The following is an 18268-nucleotide window of genomic DNA, read 5'->3' as shown; positions in this document are numbered from 1 at the left end:
CATGTATGATTGAAGACGGCCGTGTTTTGGCACCTTTCAGATCGAATCACTCAAACAGTTGAGGTGCTGATAGATGGATGCTGTGGAGAGGTGCGGTGCCGGCTGCTCGTGCCATTTTGTGCGTGGTCACACATATGTGTGTTTGTGTGTGTGTGTGTAAATTTGTAGGTAAGCAATAAACGTGCGTGTGTGTGTGTGTGCGAGTGTGTGTCATGTTAGTATTCCCAGCAGCAGTCGAGCTGCTTGCCAGTCAGTCAATCCAGCCTCAGTCATATCCGCCTCTATCCAACTGAGCAGCCAACTGCATCACAAGCACACACAAACACACACACTCACAGAAAGGCACATAAAGAGGACTTCAACTTTCACACAGGTCCAACACTACACACACACACACACGCACACACACACACTTTAACACACAGGCTGAACTAAGAGGAGGAGGCATTAGGGAGACAGGGAGGAGAGAGAAAGGGAGGGAGGGAAAGATCTATAGTTTAAGTCTGAAATCTTTGTCCTGTCGCGTCTCTTTGTCAACAATGGATTGCTTATTCGATTTCAATAAAGCTTGCATGAATGAGAAGTCACACCACTTGACGAATGTGTCGGCAATGCGAGGAGATAAGCAGGGGAGAGCAGAAGGAAAGAGAGAGAGGAGGGAGGAGAGAGGAAGGGGTGGGCCGGGATGGAGGGAGCTGTGGGAGGCCTTTCAGTTTCTTTAGAAGTGTGCCAAGCAGAAACAACCATCACCCTTTTTCTCCTTTTCAATGTTTTTAGCAATAATTTCCGCATTTTCATATAAATTGATTCCAGTTTGTTGGTTAGCTTTGTTGTTTATGCTGCAGAAAAGTGCTTCAGCCTCATATTGAATTCATGAAATCTGTTTTTCTTTTGCCTCGGTGTCGGGGCTGGTCTTTCGTGCTTCATAGAAGGTGACATGTTCTAGGTGTCTGGCAGCAGCAGCAACATCTGTTTGTAAGCCGTGGAGAGAAAACAGGGCAGCTACGATGAGGATATAAAAGACTAGGGGGCAGACACTCAGAATTAGAAATGAGTTGAAGATGTCACAGTGTACAGCATGTGACCAAGGACGAGTGATCTTTAAGGGAATGAACTGCAGAAAAACCAGCTGTTTAGAACCAAAAATATAATAAATAGGAATAAGAAACTTGATTTGCATAATATAAAATATCAATAATGCTCCCTTTCTGTTTTTGTAACAGTGTATGCTGTTGCTTGGGTAAAGAGTATAGTGCTGAAACTGTCCTTTATTCGTCCTTTATTAAGCAAAAATGGCAAACTTTGTCTGTTTCCATCGTCTCATATTTAAAGGGGACCTATAATGCTCATTTTCAGGTGCATACTTGTAATTTAAGGTTTCTACTGGAACATGTTTACATACTGTAATGTTCAAAAACGCTTTATTTTTCTAATACCGGCTGTGCTGCAGCACCACTTTTCATCCTATGTCTGAAGCGCTACTCTGATTGGTCAGCTGGCCCTGGCTGTTGTGATTGGTCAATCGAACCAAACTCTTCGGACTTCGCTCTGACTAGCTTTGTTTGAGGGCGTGTCAAACTAGCCGCTAGGCAGGTGTTATGCAAATGTGTTAATTAGTTACGGAAGAAAAGGCGGGACTTCAAGCAAGGTGTCTCAGGCAGTTCAGGAGCAGTGTTTCTGTGGAGGAGAGTAACTCCCTTTGGCGTGGACTTTGTAACAAAAAAAAATGTATTGCACTAAAGGAAAGGGGAAAAAAGCACAATAGGTCCTCTAAAAAAATTGCAGCTTTTTGCCATTTTATATCCTTGCAAAGTTGATATTTTTCCGATTTGAAAACATCCCCTTCCGAGGGGTATTTTTCACTATTTTCTGACATTTTCGTCAGTCAACAACTGATCAATTTCTCACGTGATTGCTTTGTCGAAAGCGGCAAAAATCATTATTTGCAGCCCTCGAACAGTTTGGTTTTCAGTACGTGGCCACAGTGAAGGATTGTGAAGGATTGTAATGCATTGTTCTCTCTCTCACACTCCAGGGTGTACCTCCATAGACAGGGAAAAATAAGCTAAAAGGAGGCTGGTAGGAGGTGGGACGGGTTCTCAAACACACACAGAGAGGGCAGTGACGAGTGGGCTGGGTCAACAGGGAGGCAAATTGTTACCCTGTACAAACAGGAAACGGTCCTCTGGTTTCTCTGCTGATAGCTAAACACACAAACAAAAGATATCATTCTAATTAAAAATGCTATTTACATTTTAGCATCCGTGAAGGAGGAGTACTCCTGAGAGGGGGAAGGAGGGCTGGAGGAACGCAGACACTAAACAAACACCTCTGCCAAAAAAATTGCCGGATCCGTCACAGATTGATCCAAATAGAGGATTTTTTTTTTATGTTTGTCTCTGGAAGAAGAGTCTTCTCCCTGGAGTTTTTTGAAATTGTGGAGATATTTCTGCAGGGCATTGGGAATTGAGCCCATGTTTTTTTCTGTTGAACAGATCCCTTCTCTGGACATCAGAGAGCGGTACACCGAAAGAAAGAGACACTTGCACATGCAGCAGGAGACACTTGCTATGCTTCCTTCCATGCTGTCAAGTAGATTTTACACACATTTTTAAAATACCCCCCAAAAAATGAAAGGTGACTTGTTGAGTGTGTTTCTCTCGCAGACTAAATAGACGTCCTCAAGGTCAAAGAACATGCCCATGAGAAAAGAGCAGAGTCTCTCAAGAATTAATCTCTATCAACAGATTCTGCATTCATATGCAGAATCTGTAGGCAACGGGACAGGGTTGTGATATCGGAAGAGTTCTGGTTTACTTTTGTAGTTAGGGCTGTGTATTGGCAAGAATCTGGCGGTATGACACGTATCATGATACAAGGGTTACGATATATTCTTTAATCTAATTTTAGGAAAACTATTATAGTATACACAACTTGGATGAGAGATGAAAGTGAGAGTATTATAGTATAAAGAACACATCACCATATCCATAAAATCTGTTGACTTTTTAATGCAATCAAAACAGTGGGATCTGCATTTGCATTTAATCACTGTAACATCCAACATCATAGCACTACTTTGAGAGGACACATCTCTTTGCAAATTAAATAAAGTACTGACAGTTCATTTTTGCATGTAAACTATCAATTAATAATCAAGTATTTTGAGTACCGATATAGTATCACAAAACACAATATTGCAATATTCGATATTTTCAATATTTTCTTACACCCCTATTTGTAGTCTGAGTAATATCGACCAATCACGTACGAGCAGGATTTGGTTGAATGCATGTAAAGAGGTGGAACGCATTGGCCCAAATGCAATCTCAGAACCCATCGGCTATCGTCTGACAATGATTGAGCTTATTATTGGTTTAAAGTTAGCTTGTAAACTTCTACTGGTGAAACAATCCGGTCTCTCAACTCCAACTCCAGTCTCGCATCTCAAAGTTGCTATTCAGACTTGGCCCAGATATCCCTGGCTACTCTGGAACCCCAGAAATATAACCCCTTGACCCCAGAGGCTCATGCTTCATTTATGATTGCAGCGTCCGCGAGGGTTGTGAGTGTCCACACGGCCAAAGCGACGTCACACCATCAGGCATTTCCCTTTGCGTGGGTTGCGTGCTGCAAGTTTTCGCCTGTCCCTGCACATCCAAATTTTTCTAACTACACGGTCGCGGATGGGCAGCGGAAATGGAGAACTTTGAGGAGCTTTGAGACTGTCCGTTTGCCGCGAAGTGAAACCCGCACGGAGTAGAAAAGATCCAAACGTTTCCTCGTCACGATTCCACATCAGCTCACGTCGGTATGGCCGTCCTTGCGGAAAGCATAACCAAAGCTTTATCAGTCATCAGACCAATATCCGATGGCTTCCGAGATTGCTGAAGAATTAATTAATATTTGGCTCTGTAATGTCTTTCTTTAGTGTCAGCTACTTTTTGCCATATATCACGTCTTCATCTGAAGACAAAGTATTGAGACTCTTGGCGCAGCCACGATGAGGGGCGTCATGCAGCATGCGTGACATTTTCTTGGAGGTTGTGATGATAGATGTTTTCCCACACTATACCTTTGAGTTCAGCCAAAACCGCCGCTGAAGGGTTGTCATCATTATGTACTTGACGAGTGACTTTCTTTTAATTATCACAAAAGTTTGCTATTTTCAAATATTCCCGTGTTGCAATACGGGTGAAATCTCAGCACCGGTGGAGACGCTAAAGGACGCAGACAGACAGAGGGACAGAGAGGCAGACGGAGACAGAGGTCGGTCGTCTGCCTGCGTTCCTCCTCTCTCTGCTTAGTCAGACAGAGCTGTGGGACTTGGTGATGCGTCTCAGCAAAGGAAGTGCTTATTCCTCCCAACCTACTTAAGCTAATTAGAACCAGTGTGTGACCCCTAACTGTAAATCTCTACCGTTCATCTATGGCAGGGATGATGGGAGGAAAGGAAAGAGGAGGAGAGAGGGACAGAGGGAGGAGGGGAATGAAAAAGGAAATGGCCTTCTAATTCCCATCAGGGCCATTATGGGCATTTGGGCAGGTGATTTGTTCATCAAGCTTCTCACGGAACAAGGGTAAGAAATGAAATTAATGTTTAAGGGAAGAAATTCAGAAATAACCTTAATTAACCCAAAAAAAAATAAACGATCTGGGTTTTAAAATTGGTATCCTACCAGGACGTGTTTGTAGTAGCATAGTCATTATGGAATAAAATAATTTGTCTGCGCATTTGCAAACAGATTTAATTGAAAAAGAACATCTATTCAATCCGGTTCTAATGCAGCCGGGCCTTTTTTTTTTATTTTTTTTTATTAACCAAACAATTCTCTGACATTCACTGATAATATCACAGAAATTATTTTGTGGATCATGATTTCTATTCCGGAAATGTATTAGCCAGGGAGAGCTGAAGGAAATGGTTTTTGCTGATTCCTGAATGTGATTAGGTGAGAGGGATGGTATGGTGTGAATTCATTATTTGTCATTCTTCACAGTAGAAGCCGTCACTTTACTCCCCGCTTACACCTTTTTGGCTGCGAATTCATCCATAAAGCACAATGAATGTACAGGATTATATTTCACAGAGTCTGATTCTCAATACCGTTCATGTTTCTTTCTCTCTTTGTAGCTCAACTAGCTCCATTATTTCCACATTAAATATTATATTAGAATACTCCCTACAAAAGAGAAGAGCATTTTATTCATATTTCACAGTCTAGTTTCTACCTGCCTTGTTTTTTTAACAACCCCTGTACATTATAAATACAAAAGCATATTTATTTTAATCCTGTTGCTCTGACCTCTTTGCACTTGTTACTGTGCTACTGTATTAGTAATGATGTAATTTAGCTTATTGTGCTGCTGCAATTTAAGTCCTTCTGAATCACAGCATTAGCTGAAAAGCCTTAACTGCAAATGTTGATGCCATTGTCATTAGCCCTCTCCCTTAACTATAATCACTACAATACACACTCAAATACAGTCATGTAGTGTATTATTCATGCATATTTTACAGTTTTTATGATTCTGAATAACCTTTATTGTCCTGGTGGGGAACTGCTTTCCCCCCTCTGCAATCTATCCATCCTGCATTCTTTCATTAAGTCACTTCTTTTTTTTTTTTTTAATGACATACCTCGTTCTGCTTAGTAAAATGAAGATTAGTACAGTAAAAAACCCAATTTGCGACTTTGAATGAAATTACATTTTAATCCAGGGACCCTGCTGAATAAGACGCATTGTGGCTCTGAGCTAGCCCCGCTCTCAAAGGACACGCACGCTGCACACGCACACACATCCATGCACGCACGTATGCAGAGAAGCACATGCATTCACAAATGTATACCTTCATATATACGTGCTTCACACTCACACAGTTGTCGGCTCTGTGCTCACTAAAGGTTATTAAGCCTAATGAGGCTTTACAAGGCCATACAGCCTTCAGTGTTTTCTTTGAGATGATGAGGGGATTTGTGCCCCGGCCACAGTGGGATAAACGAGTGGAATGAGGGGGGACAAAACTTGCGCCGAGCCAGAGCCGCAGGCAAAGTGACAGTTTCGAGACAAGCAGGCCACTTAATGCAAACAGCTCAGAGCTTTTTCTTTATTAGTGTTATGATGACAGTTCAGCGCCGTCTTGACTGAGCCAGATTAATTGAGCAGAGCAGAGACAGCGGAGTATGTGTTACCCAAAAGCCTTGTTTGAGCTGCTCAGTGTGGCATTTGAGTTTGTGTTCCAATGTTTGGCTTGTGTTGTTGCCTCCGGTGAAACAAATGTTTTTCCAGTGACTCGACAACAGTACGATATTTCTAAATAATAATAATAAAAAAAATTAAGCAGACCAGTGATGGATAGAGGCAGAATGGATTTATTAGGGGAGAGAGGGAGATGTGGTTGTCATTATAGAGAGTTTATATAGAGGGATTGAGGGAGGTATGTAGGGATCATGGAATGAGGGATTAAGGAAGAGAGAAGGAATCAGTTGGTAGGGAATGCTAAAAGGAGGGATCAGGGAGGAAAGGGGGGATAGGGTGTTAGGGAAAAAGGGAAAGACAGATCAACGGAAAATAGGAGGAATCCAGCAGTTGGGTATAAGGTAACGAGGAAGGACAGGAAAAAAATCAGTTGCAGAATGGGGTGAGGAGGGTCTGAAAGGTGAAGAAGTGCCCTAAACTTGCATTCTTTCTAACAGCCAGCAGGGGGCGACTCCTCTGGTTGCAAAAATAAATCTGATTGTATAGAAGTCTATGAGAAAATGAGCCTACTTCTCACTTGATTTATTACCTCAGTAAACATTGTAAACATGAGTTTATGGTCTCAATCGCTAGTTTCAAGTCTTCTTCAATACAGCATGATGTTCATTTAGTAGATTATGGTCCCATTTAGAGTCACATAGACCATAAAGCAGGGTATGCCTTAGCGCGTGGCTACCTTGTGATTGACAGGTCGCTGCCACGGTATTGTCCGATCTGGAAGTTCTCCGCACTTTCGTCTTTCGCCGCCGAACTTGAAGCTTCAAAATGGCAGTCCACAAACCAATGGGTGACGCCACGGTGACTACTTCCACTTCTTATATACAGTCGGGATAGAGAAAGAAAGAGGGGGATTAAAGACAGTAGCAGGGAACGATGGAATGAGGGCACAAGTAAGAAAGGGGGAAACTAAGGAAGTGGAAAAATAGGGAAGAAGGGCTCAAGGACAAAACATAGGAATCGGGTGTGTGGGGAGCAGGGAAAGGCAGAATCAAGGAGGAAATTAAGGAATTACGTGACAAGAAGCAAAGAAGGTAAAAAAGGGAATGAGGGATTAAGGGAGAAAGGGAGGAGTAAGCGGTTGATCACACCGAGACGCGTCGCTACAGGCCTGGCCGCTTCAAAAACGCCTTGGCAAAGACTGTCGGGCAAAACAGCAGGGCGCCTGTTGAGCGGGGCTGCATGCTTGCAACCGGGCGATTAAATGTGATTAACGGGAAAATGTGATCTCTCTCTCTCTCTCTCTCCCTCTCTCTCTCTCTCTCTCTCTCTCTCTCTCTCTCTCTCTCTCTCTCAAAGGCAGTAGCCTACATGAAACTATCAAATGAATTCCCACTTCCCTCTCACATACTTTGTAGCTCTCTCACAGTCCAACAGCTTACTTGCTAGACAGGAAGGCAATCCAGGCACTCCAAAATACTAAAACAAGTGGCAACGAGTAAGGAAATATATTAAAGCCTTTATTATAGTGGCTAAATCATTAACAAAGCCAACATGTTTCGACCACTGTAGGTCTTCATAGGCTGTAAATAAAACATTGGAGCCTATACGGAGAGAAGAAAAAATATATACATTTTACTTATTTACTGAATGCATATAAAGTCTATATCCTTGTTAAGACCAGGATACTTTAAAGCATCCAATCGATGGATCCAAAAAGTCAAGTTTTTGTAACCCATCACACACCTTGACCAACGGTTTAGTATGTTCAATGCCCTCTATGTGCAACAAGGAATCATTAGCATTGTGATTCTCACTAAAGTGGGTAAGCGCGATTCCTGACTCTGATGGCATATAGACAAGACAGGCGTTATATGACATAGGTAGTATTACGGTTAATGAAATCACTTTGTTTATAGGTTTTATCTGTGTTATGCTGGAAGATACGAATGCATGAGCCTGTCCCGGAGAGTAGGGGCGCGTCTAAAGAAAATCTGTTGTTCGTAACGATCTGCTCAGCAGGAGTACTATATGTAGTGACAAGACTGGTGCTGAAAAGTTGAGAATATTTCATTTTTTATGCGTCTAAAAATTGCAAAGAAATGTGATGCGCAAAAGAAGAGAAGAGCGCACGGCATAAGAAAACAATGATTTTGCGGACAACGCGTTTCTAGCCACGCGTCTCGGTGTGATCAGCCCCTAAGTCAGTAGTAAAATAAGCGAAGGAAGGGATAAAGGCAGGAAAGGAAAAAGATGGAGGGAGTCAGGAATGGGAAAGGGAAAAAAAGGGGGATCAGATAGTAGGAAAGGAGAGCAAAATGAAGAAAGATATGGACATGGGAAGGAAGGAATAGCGGGACGAATTAGGTAGGGAATGAATTATGTGGTGATTAAATGAGAAAGGAGAAGAATGGAAGGAGGGATCAAGGAAGGAAGAAATCATCTAGGAAGAAGGTTATGAAACAGAGGAAGGGATAGATAATAGAAGGTTGCAGGAAGGGAAGAAGGGAGGGGATGAGGGTATTGAGGGAATGCAGGGAGGGATGACAGCAGGTCTGGGCCTTGTGCTTTCTCTTCCATTGAGGAGTTTGATGGAGGCAGTTTTATCTAAACTGTGCCGGTTCATTAGAGGATTAGTGAGTGATAACTCCGAGCTATCTGTGATTGAAAAACACCCTCACACCTTCATGCGCACGCCCCATACAGATAAGTGAACACACACACAGACACATTTTGTCTGATGCAAACTTATTCAAAACACACAGATAATAAGACACATGTTGACACACTTTGAAACTTTCCACATCCTCCTAAAGTTACTCTCATCTTTCCCTTCCATAGAACCAATGCTGTGCAGCAGTTGTCTGTGTGTATGTGTGTGTATGGAAATGTGTTTTATTGTGTTACCTTAGGTGGCAACTGAGGCAGAACACCGGGAATCTGGGCCAGGTGGGCGTCTGTGATAAGGGCAGACTCGGAGACAACACACACACACACATATATACAGGGTCCTATAGAAGCTCCCATAGGTCACAGGTGAAAGACGAGCAGACGGGAGAGGCAGACAGGAGGCAAGACAGGTGAGAGAAGGTGAGAGAGACATGTGCTGATGTGAGATTAAACAGATGCTGACAGATGGCTGTGGGACACGGCTGAACGAGTGCCAAAGCGACAGGTTAGCCAAACACCCAGGGGGTGACGACGAGAGAGTCGGGAAAAACGACCAGAAAGGGGAAATGAAAGTAACAAAGGATGAAGAGTAAGCAAGGGATAGAGCTACAGAACGAAGCGGGCTTAGAGAGACAGAGTGAGCAACTCAGACGAGTTGAGAAAAGGGAAGATTAAAAACTGAGAAATAGACAGCAAAGTAAAGCGAGCAAAGCTATAGTAAGAGATAAAAGAAGCGAAAAAGGGGAACCAGGAGGTGACAAAAAAAATGTGATGGAGCGTCAAGCTGTCAGAGATGAAGTTATTCGAGAGGCGGGCTGAGGCGCAGACAGGGGGATTGAAAGATGATAGACCCCAAGGTAACTTCTGTGTTCCTTCTGGGATATTTATGTAGGGAGTTGGCAAGAAAACAGGGATGATTTAGAGTCCATCTGGATGGGCATCAACACCACCTGCCCGCAGAGGAAAGGCTGTCTGTAAGGAGACACACATCAGTGCACCGGTGGCGCTCGCACACATCGTTACATCGTTTACATGAGTTACATGTGTAGAAACGCGGCCATTTCGCCCATTTCGCTCCGCTCCAGCTCGTTGGAATTGAAATGAAATAATCACCATCTTGTTGCAATGAATGCCGGCTTTTACGACAAATGCACCGGGGCAATGAACCGAAACATACAGAGCAGGCAACCTTTTTAAGGCTAAAGAGTTGAAGAGACTTAAGGGTGAAAATTCCCCAAACTAAGAAAGTGGAGTAGTGAAGCGAAGAAGGCTTGCACCTCACCAAGGAATAAACCAGGTGACTGCTGATGCCCATGGATCACAGACTTCAAATATTAAATATGATCACTTCGTTTGAAGTCAAAGTCCTCACTTTTTGTCTGAGTAAGCATAAATGTATAGGCCCACTACAGCTATTGGAGCTCTCCTTTTTTTTAAAAAGAGGATCAAACTATTTTTGATATATTTGTGGAAACGGTGTCTTAGCCTTGAGCTTCCAGATGGGCGTTTCAAAGAGAACTTTGCTTTGCTCAGAGACACGCTGTCAACCTCCATAGTGTGCTGCTGACTGATGACCGTCATATTGTGTAGCCTCCGATCATTAATACAGCAGGGGTTTTGAAGTTTGACATTGTAGCCCCCCTGCAGACAAACACCCTCTGTGTACTGTAATGTAAAAGAAATATTGATAGTGCAACAGGAACAAAAATGACTAGAGACCATCTTGTGATGGGATCACACCACATCCTACCCCCTCCTTTCTCGGACCACACCCATCTTCAAACTCAGCCTTCATTTAAAAAATAACTTCAACTTTTATTAGATTTGTCATATACATACATGTACATACATGAAATTTGACCTCTACATTTAACCCATCCTAAACATTTTGGAGCAACTTGGAGTTCAGTGTCACATTCAAGGACACGTAGACATGTGGACAGTAGGAGAAGGGGATTGAACTGCCAACCTTGTGGTTAAAGGACAACCTGCTCTACCCACTGAACTACAGCCACCCCTCCCTGCCTTGATCTCAACTACACACCTGTAAAGTTTCCTGACTGCTTCTTGCACGGTTGTGATTCCAACGCGGTGACAAAATTGGACCACAAAATACTCAAAATCTCTTCTGTTATAGTTCCCGCTACAGTAGGTGTCTCAAGTACCACACTGTGCCATGATGACACACAAGGTGAAAACAATACCAGTGTCTCTGTCATGGTTGGTGAATATTAATTTTTTTTCACTCTTATTATTATTATACTTTGTCTTACTTACTTTCATTTGGGAGGTAATCATGCTCAATACAATACATACAATATATTTCCAATAGTGCTTTGGAAGATGTAATCAGGATGCATACAGTAATGTTGCCATGGAGTCAGCTAGTTAGCTATGTGGACTACAACTAAAGCCCCGTTTCTTTAGCCTATATTTATTTACATTTTTGCAAACCGACACCATTTAAAAGTCATGCCGAATGAGCTGTTAGCAGTCCCTGTTTGCAATACACCTCTAGATGTACAGACAACTATCAGTGGATTACTGTGATACTGAAGAAAACTTAAAGACGTGATGATTCTCAGGCAAGTTCTGGTGTTATAAGGAACGTCTCCTTAGCTATGATATTTAGATTTATGTTTAGATGTTTATTTGCGATGGCCAACAACACCAAAAAATATAACTACCTGCTTTACTGAAAAACACTTCACACACTTTCCCACACGGATAAATGCACACTGCACAATGCAGAAACACATAACACACCTGTGATCTCCTGTAACTGCCATATACTACATAGACATATTGCTGTAGATGCAATCACACACTTGGACCTGTATGTAAAACCCAATGAAATACACGCTTGCACACACTCAGACATGACAGACAGCTCTACCCCACACATGCATGGATACGCACGCTCAGTGAGATTGTATCCGGGAGCATCCATCATACACACGAGGGGTTGTCATTTGTTGGGAAGTCTTGTTTCGGTTCTGTCTCTCTCTTTTACTCCTACTGTCTGTCTCTCTATCTCTCTTCCTCTCACTGTCTTTGTCTGTCTCTCTTTTTTTCCCACTCTCTCTGTCACCCCCCCCACTGTCTTTCTCTATTGACCTCTGTGTTCGCGCTGCCTCCATAAAGCAGAGCAGAGCGGAACGACTGATAAATCCTGAGTGATATCCCAGGCTGGCTGCTGGTGCAGGGGAAACATCAAGACAAACTGATATTCATATGCACAACATCTACCACATAAACACTTTTTATGGGCTTGAAGGAGACATGGCGCAACCGATGAAGAGCCACCGCGAGACACAGGGTAGCAGGGGGGAAGAGATTTTGAAGGGGAGAGGATTGAAGGCAATGGATGGGTGAATTAGGCAAGGAGACAATAAATGAGAGCTTAAGGGTGTAGTGACACAAAGAGGAAAAAGAAAGACAGAGACGGAGAAATAAAGGGTGGAAATGGGATGTGATCAATTTTCCTTCCTCATTGCCCTTCATACAGAGGACAGACCGTCCTCCAGATAGCGCTAAAGCAGCTTCCCTGTCGCACTTATCTCCTGCCAAGTCACGCAACAGAGCGGAGCAATATTTCACTATAATTCAGGTCAGTAGCATGCATATATCTTGCATCTATTCCCCATTCGCTCTGCTTTTTTTTTTTTTAAAAGTAGAGCCGGAAAACACTGTAAAATTACAATTATTTATAACACTTTTGGAGGATTTATTCTTTGACCAAGATTTGTACTATTTGGAAAGAAGACGACATCTCTGACAAATAGCAAGGAACAGAAACAAATAACTTTTTGTCTCAAAGGGGAGTGTGATATCTTTATGGCTGAATGCCAGCCAGTCTAGTCTGTATTGAACTCCCCAACTTAAGTTCTTGGGTTGTCGATACAATATTGGATGAGAAACATGAATGTTGTGTTTCTGGTGTATGTAAAGACGCTGTTGCAGCAGGAAACAGTGCAGAATTGAGCAGAATCAATAAGCTCTGAGCTACCTCAGGCGAGGAAAACAGAGTAGTGAGGATTTTTTAATTGAGGGAAAGGGAACGGTCAAGCAGAATATTTTAGTTAAAACGTCTGGGTGGTTCTGTTTGTTTATTTTTCCTGTTCATGAGCAGTTGAGTGGACTAACACGAGGGTATGTCAGGCTCCGTTTTTGCGGTTTATTCTATTTTTTTTTCAGTCATGACATTCTGGCAGAGTGGACTGGCCTTGAGGCATTCAGGTGGAATGGTTTGGTTGAAAGGTCCTTTTCAAGCGGGACAGCTGGGCAAAGCGGTTGGACGGAGATATCTTTTTCACGCTGCTCGCTGCTGAGAGAGAGTTGTCAGGTATAAAATTGACCTAAGGAAGAGATATCTCAATTTTGGTCGAAATACCGCCAGACTGAGTGGATTACAATCTGTACTTTACTTTAACAATAGAAGTTCTTATGTAAGATTGGTTGCCTTACAGCTGGTGATAATGTAACAGGCATTAGAACCATAGAAAGAAACTGCTGCACTGTTAGTCTCACCCACGTGGCTTTCTTCACCCAGCTGTCTACATCAAGAAAAGGCTTTCAGCACAGTGTCTAAAAATATTTTTTTCCATCCATTTCAATACTGAGCTTTGTGAAGAAAGTATGAAACTAAAGTTTTTCAGGCCTCAACGAATGCATCTTTGCATATTTGGATGTAGAGAAAAGTCCAATACAAGGGAATAAAACTCACACCTCTGTCCATTTCCAAAAGGTTCACCATGCTGGAATATTATTGACTATCTTTAAATATAAATCCAGTGATGTTGCTAGTTATGCGTCCTGTGTCTCTGATGCATTAAAGAGGACCTATTATGTTCATTTATTATGTTCATACTTGTATTTTGGGTTTTTACTATAACATGTTTACGTGTTTTAATGTTCCAAAAACACTTTACTTTTCTCATAGCGGCTGTGCTGCAGCACCTCTTTTCACCCTCTGTCTGAAACACTCTGATTGAGCTCCTGACCGCCCCACTGAAAAGTCCAGTCTGCTCTGATTGCAAGCTGGGCCCACTATTGTTATGATTAGTCAACCAAACCAAACTCTTCAGATTCCGCTCAAGCTCCACTCTAACTAGCTTTGTTTGAGGGTGTGCAAAACTAGCCGCCAGGCAGGTATTATGCAAATGCGTTACTTTGTGACATCACCACGTAACGGAAGAAGGCAGGACTTAAACTCAGTCTCAACACATCCAGGTGACGCACCCTTTTTTTTTCCCTTATAATGTTACATTGTGAACAACAAATCCGTGTTGCCAAAAGAAACCTCGCTGACCGGTCCCCATTTATGACCGTATGAATCCCGTATTCATAGTCTCAATCAATCCTCACCGCACAGATTTCATATCAACAATCACGGCTACAAACTTGGTATTGGTAAATAAACTCACGTGGCCTCTTATCGATGATGTATTCACTCATGTTGATGATGCAGAGGACGCACCGTGTTGAAAAAATATTCTCACTAGTGGCCGTCATTTCCGTACCGTCTGCGTATGTAAATCTAACCCAAGACGATACCGTGTTATTCAGTCTTAATGAGCAAAAGAGGAATGTAAAAACTCTTCTCATAAAGAAAGAGAATAAGCAGATTTCTCGAAATGTTGAGCTATTAAATTAAGTCAGTAGCTTATTTAAATTTATCTGGATTGAGTCACACTGTTAAATGTTCTTTTAGTTTCTGAAAAAAAAGATATCATTCTATTTATTACAAAATGATGATTTGAATATAAATATAGTTATTCTTAAAAAAAGATATTGATCTAAAGTTTTGAGATTTGGGATTTTATTTGTTTAATTTTCAGATACATTTTCAACATACATGAATATAACCAGAATTATAAACACATCAAACACAAGTTTAACACTAAAAAAAACACAAATGTTATTGGGGACCCACTCAAATGACCACCTGTGGTTCCTGTGGACTCACTACATTGAAAGCACATCAACATCACTGTACATAAATTTCCAAAGTTGCCAAAATACTAAACCACTTTGAAACAGTGTTGTTGTGCTGAGGTTATATAAGGCATTATACACTTATTCCTCTGGGATGAGCTAGCTCAAATGTTGAATACTCATCCCACAGCTCTCCAGCTGGCAGTGAAAAAAAATTAGGTTACATTTTCCATGAGAGATTATAAGCGTTACAAATAATATTTCATGCTTTGAATTTCTGTCACATTTTTTGCTCCAGCTGAATAAATAGTGGGGTTTTACGTGTTAGTCAACTGGGAGACGGAGGACTTCCTCTCATCCGGCCACTAGTGTACATGCTTCTCCAGTTCTAGTGTGATTTATGTTTTCGGTTTGTTTGTTCTTTGGCAAAAACAAAATACAGCTATCATTGTTTTGGACATTCTAGCGGCAGTCACTCCCAGACTTTGTTTAATGGTGCTAATTTTCAAAATGGCAGCGTATTAGAGTTGCAGCATTCATTGGCAGCCCCTGTCAGCTCTGGTTAAAGGATGCCTGATAAACCAGGACGTGCCCAGTCGCTCCATTCCAGTTCTCTGTCCGTTCTTTGTCAGTCTCAATCAGACCGTCCTGACTAGAGCAGAGCTGGGCTACCAGTCCACTGCCAAGGCTTTCCCAGCAGCGGCGGTGCTCTGCCAGCGTTACTGTTTGTGGGCATGTGTGTCTTTTGTCATAATGTTGGATGTGAAAAATACTTTGTGTGGTCTGTGTGTGTGTTTTTAGAAGTGTGTACATTCCAGTCCTGTCTTCCATCTGTTGTGCAAGAGGATGGATTTGGGTCCAAGTTGGTGAAATACTTTGATTCATTGAACAGATATTGTATCACATCCGAACTTTGAAGTTCTTTGGATGTAGTTTTTATTAGAGTTGGGCTGATAGTGGATTTTTAAAGGCCGTTAATAACGATAGTTTGGAGCAGGCTGACTGGCTGATATCTTCTTTACTTCTGCAGCCTAGTTGGCTACTTTTGCATCCGCCGTTTTTATTAAATCATTTTTGTGTCACTCCTAATTTAATCATTTATAAGAATATAATGAAATGTGATTTGGTGGATTACATCATTCGCAATGGTCAATGCGCTGTTCTGTGGCTTACAGTATAACTAGCCAGGATTACTTCTGTTGCGCATCTCGTACATTGTTAAATGCCACTTCCTCTGCCTCTTATAAACCATTCATGTTTGTGCATATTCCCCGTGAAGAGAGAAAGCCAAATTGGTAAGTAAGTAAGTAACAGTTGAATCATTTCTTTTCCTCCCTGTCTGCCTGTCTTGTATCTGGGACAAAGAGCTGATAATGCTGCGTTATGTATTCAAGAGATAACTTTTTTCTCCCCCTCTACCTTGACTTTGTGTACGGTGCGTCCATGCAAAACGGTGATATATGTCCCTGCGTGACTGGTGGCGGCTGTGCAGCCATCGGCCATTATCAAAGCCCAGTTCCGCCGATAACGAAAGTTTGTAAAACGTCCTATTGGTGCCAATCAATCGGCCAAACAGATCAATCGGTCTACCTCTAGTTTTTATAACAGCAGATACACAACACAATACATTTTTTTTGACATATTCTCATCTCATAGTATAAAGTTGTCATGGTAGACGTGTTTGCCAACAGTCTCTTACTTCCACATCCAGCAGACACTGAGCAACATTCATCTGGAGTCGTGTTTCTGGCCACCTGACAAATGAAAGTCCAATATTCACTCTTCTTTTTGGTCTGTTTTGGTCTCCACCAACTCCTGAGACAAATAAGTGTCTCTTTAGCAGCTAGATGCTCCACTTTGTTCACCAGCTAGTTGCGTACTTTGACTGTCTGCTGTTTGGTGCTGGACAAATAGCATACAGTTGGTTTGTCAGACCTTTCTTGCTGCAACAGAAAGCCAAAACGATGAGCTAAAAGAGGCTAAAAAGCTCTGTTCTAGCGACACCTTTCACATGGTCATTTGAGTTGGAGCTTTAAGTTATTTCTAACTACATCTACAACTTAGTCAATATTGTTGAAAGCAAAATCTAAATATAATCCATAAGGGATTTAAAACATGCAGGCCTGTATTTCGGACGTGGTCCAGTTGTACATCAACAGACAGCCTGCTTGTACGTGTGAGTGTACTATACACAGGTCAAACTGTAGACTATGAAGGAGTGCTGGTCAGTTGTAATTCCTCGCTGGCACTTACAGGATGAGATATTGATCGCAGCACACACAACTTATTTTCCTGCTTCAAGTAAATCAGGTTGTGATTGACAGCTCCCGGACTTGGACCTGTCCATCCCATTGACTGTTGATTTCATCAGCATACCTTCCTCCGTTCTCCAGGACCACCAGTGGGTTAACCCCGCTTTCAAATCAACATCAGCTGCTTCTCCGAGAGGCATTTATTAACAGAGGATATTTTCCAAAAAACAAACAATATTGCCGGTTGTCTCTCTGTAAGCATGCCCGAGATTGCACAAGCCTAAGTGATTAGTTCTGCAGCGGCACAAATCGCTCTGAGGTAGATTGTCAGCGCAGAGTGCAGGAGGTCCTCGGGAGGAAAGCATTCAGTCCTCCAGCTATTTAATTATGAGGGCGGCAGACCCCTGGGTGCATGGCTTCATTCTCTCACAACAGTGGCTCGCTAACAAACTCCGTTGAGTGCCTTTGATTGATCTGTAGCCATTTGAGGTGGCCGTGAAAAGACAAAAGGCAGCAGAAGGAGGGAGTGGGGGGGAGGGGGGGGACAGGGCAGGGGAGGTTGGGAAGAAAGATGGGAGGGAAAAAGAAGGGGACGGGGAGCGAGCGGGATGTCCGCAGGGAGAGGGAATGAGGGATAAAGGGGAGCAAGGCGTGGATGGATGGCTGGAGGGATGGGCAGAGAGAGAGAGAGAGGGGTGGGGATGCTGGCGTCTTTCCTGGCACAGCACTTTCCTGCACACACACACACACACACACGGACCCGGGTGGTGCATTAAGCCGAGCGCACATCAAGCCCACACAAAAACACACTTGGTTAAAATGTTGTTAGGGCTTCCACAGTATCAGGGGAGCAGAGATGTGGATGTATTTGCATAAGTGGGTATTATACTCCGAGCCAGTGGACAGTAGCGATGGCTAAAGTAGATAAAATAAAGCTTTCATTCTCTCCCCGTCTCCCCTCCCTCACCCCCGTTACCACACACAAACTCTCCATTTACTGCTCTTTTTTTTTTCACTCAGGACAAAAAAACGCCTCTCTTCTTCCGTTTCCTCCTCCGTCTCCCCTCTCGCCGACCGAACACATTTTTGCTGTGCAGCTAACATCCAACTTCTTCCCCCCCTTATCGGCTTTACTGAACTCCCAGCGTGAGAACTTTTTCAATTATCCCTGCCTCTACCTCTGTGGGTTAGGGACGAAGGAGGCACTGTTT

The 18268-nt window shown here is 42.6% G+C and overlaps 1 protein-coding gene across 3 annotated transcripts in view; it reads left to right on the top strand.

Moving 5' to 3' along the window:
* grin3ba (glutamate receptor, ionotropic, N-methyl-D-aspartate 3Ba) overlaps window positions 1-18268 on the top strand; it is a 91150-nt gene that overhangs the window by 2084 nt on the left and 70798 nt on the right. The window lies entirely within an intron of this gene.

Source organism: Sebastes umbrosus, chromosome 16, assembly GCF_015220745.1.
Source record: "Sebastes umbrosus isolate fSebUmb1 chromosome 16, fSebUmb1.pri, whole genome shotgun sequence".
NCBI lineage: Eukaryota > Metazoa > Chordata > Actinopteri > Perciformes > Sebastidae > Sebastes > Sebastes umbrosus.
Note: the sequence above shows the minus strand (reverse complement) of the source record. Positions and strands in the feature narration are given on the sequence as shown.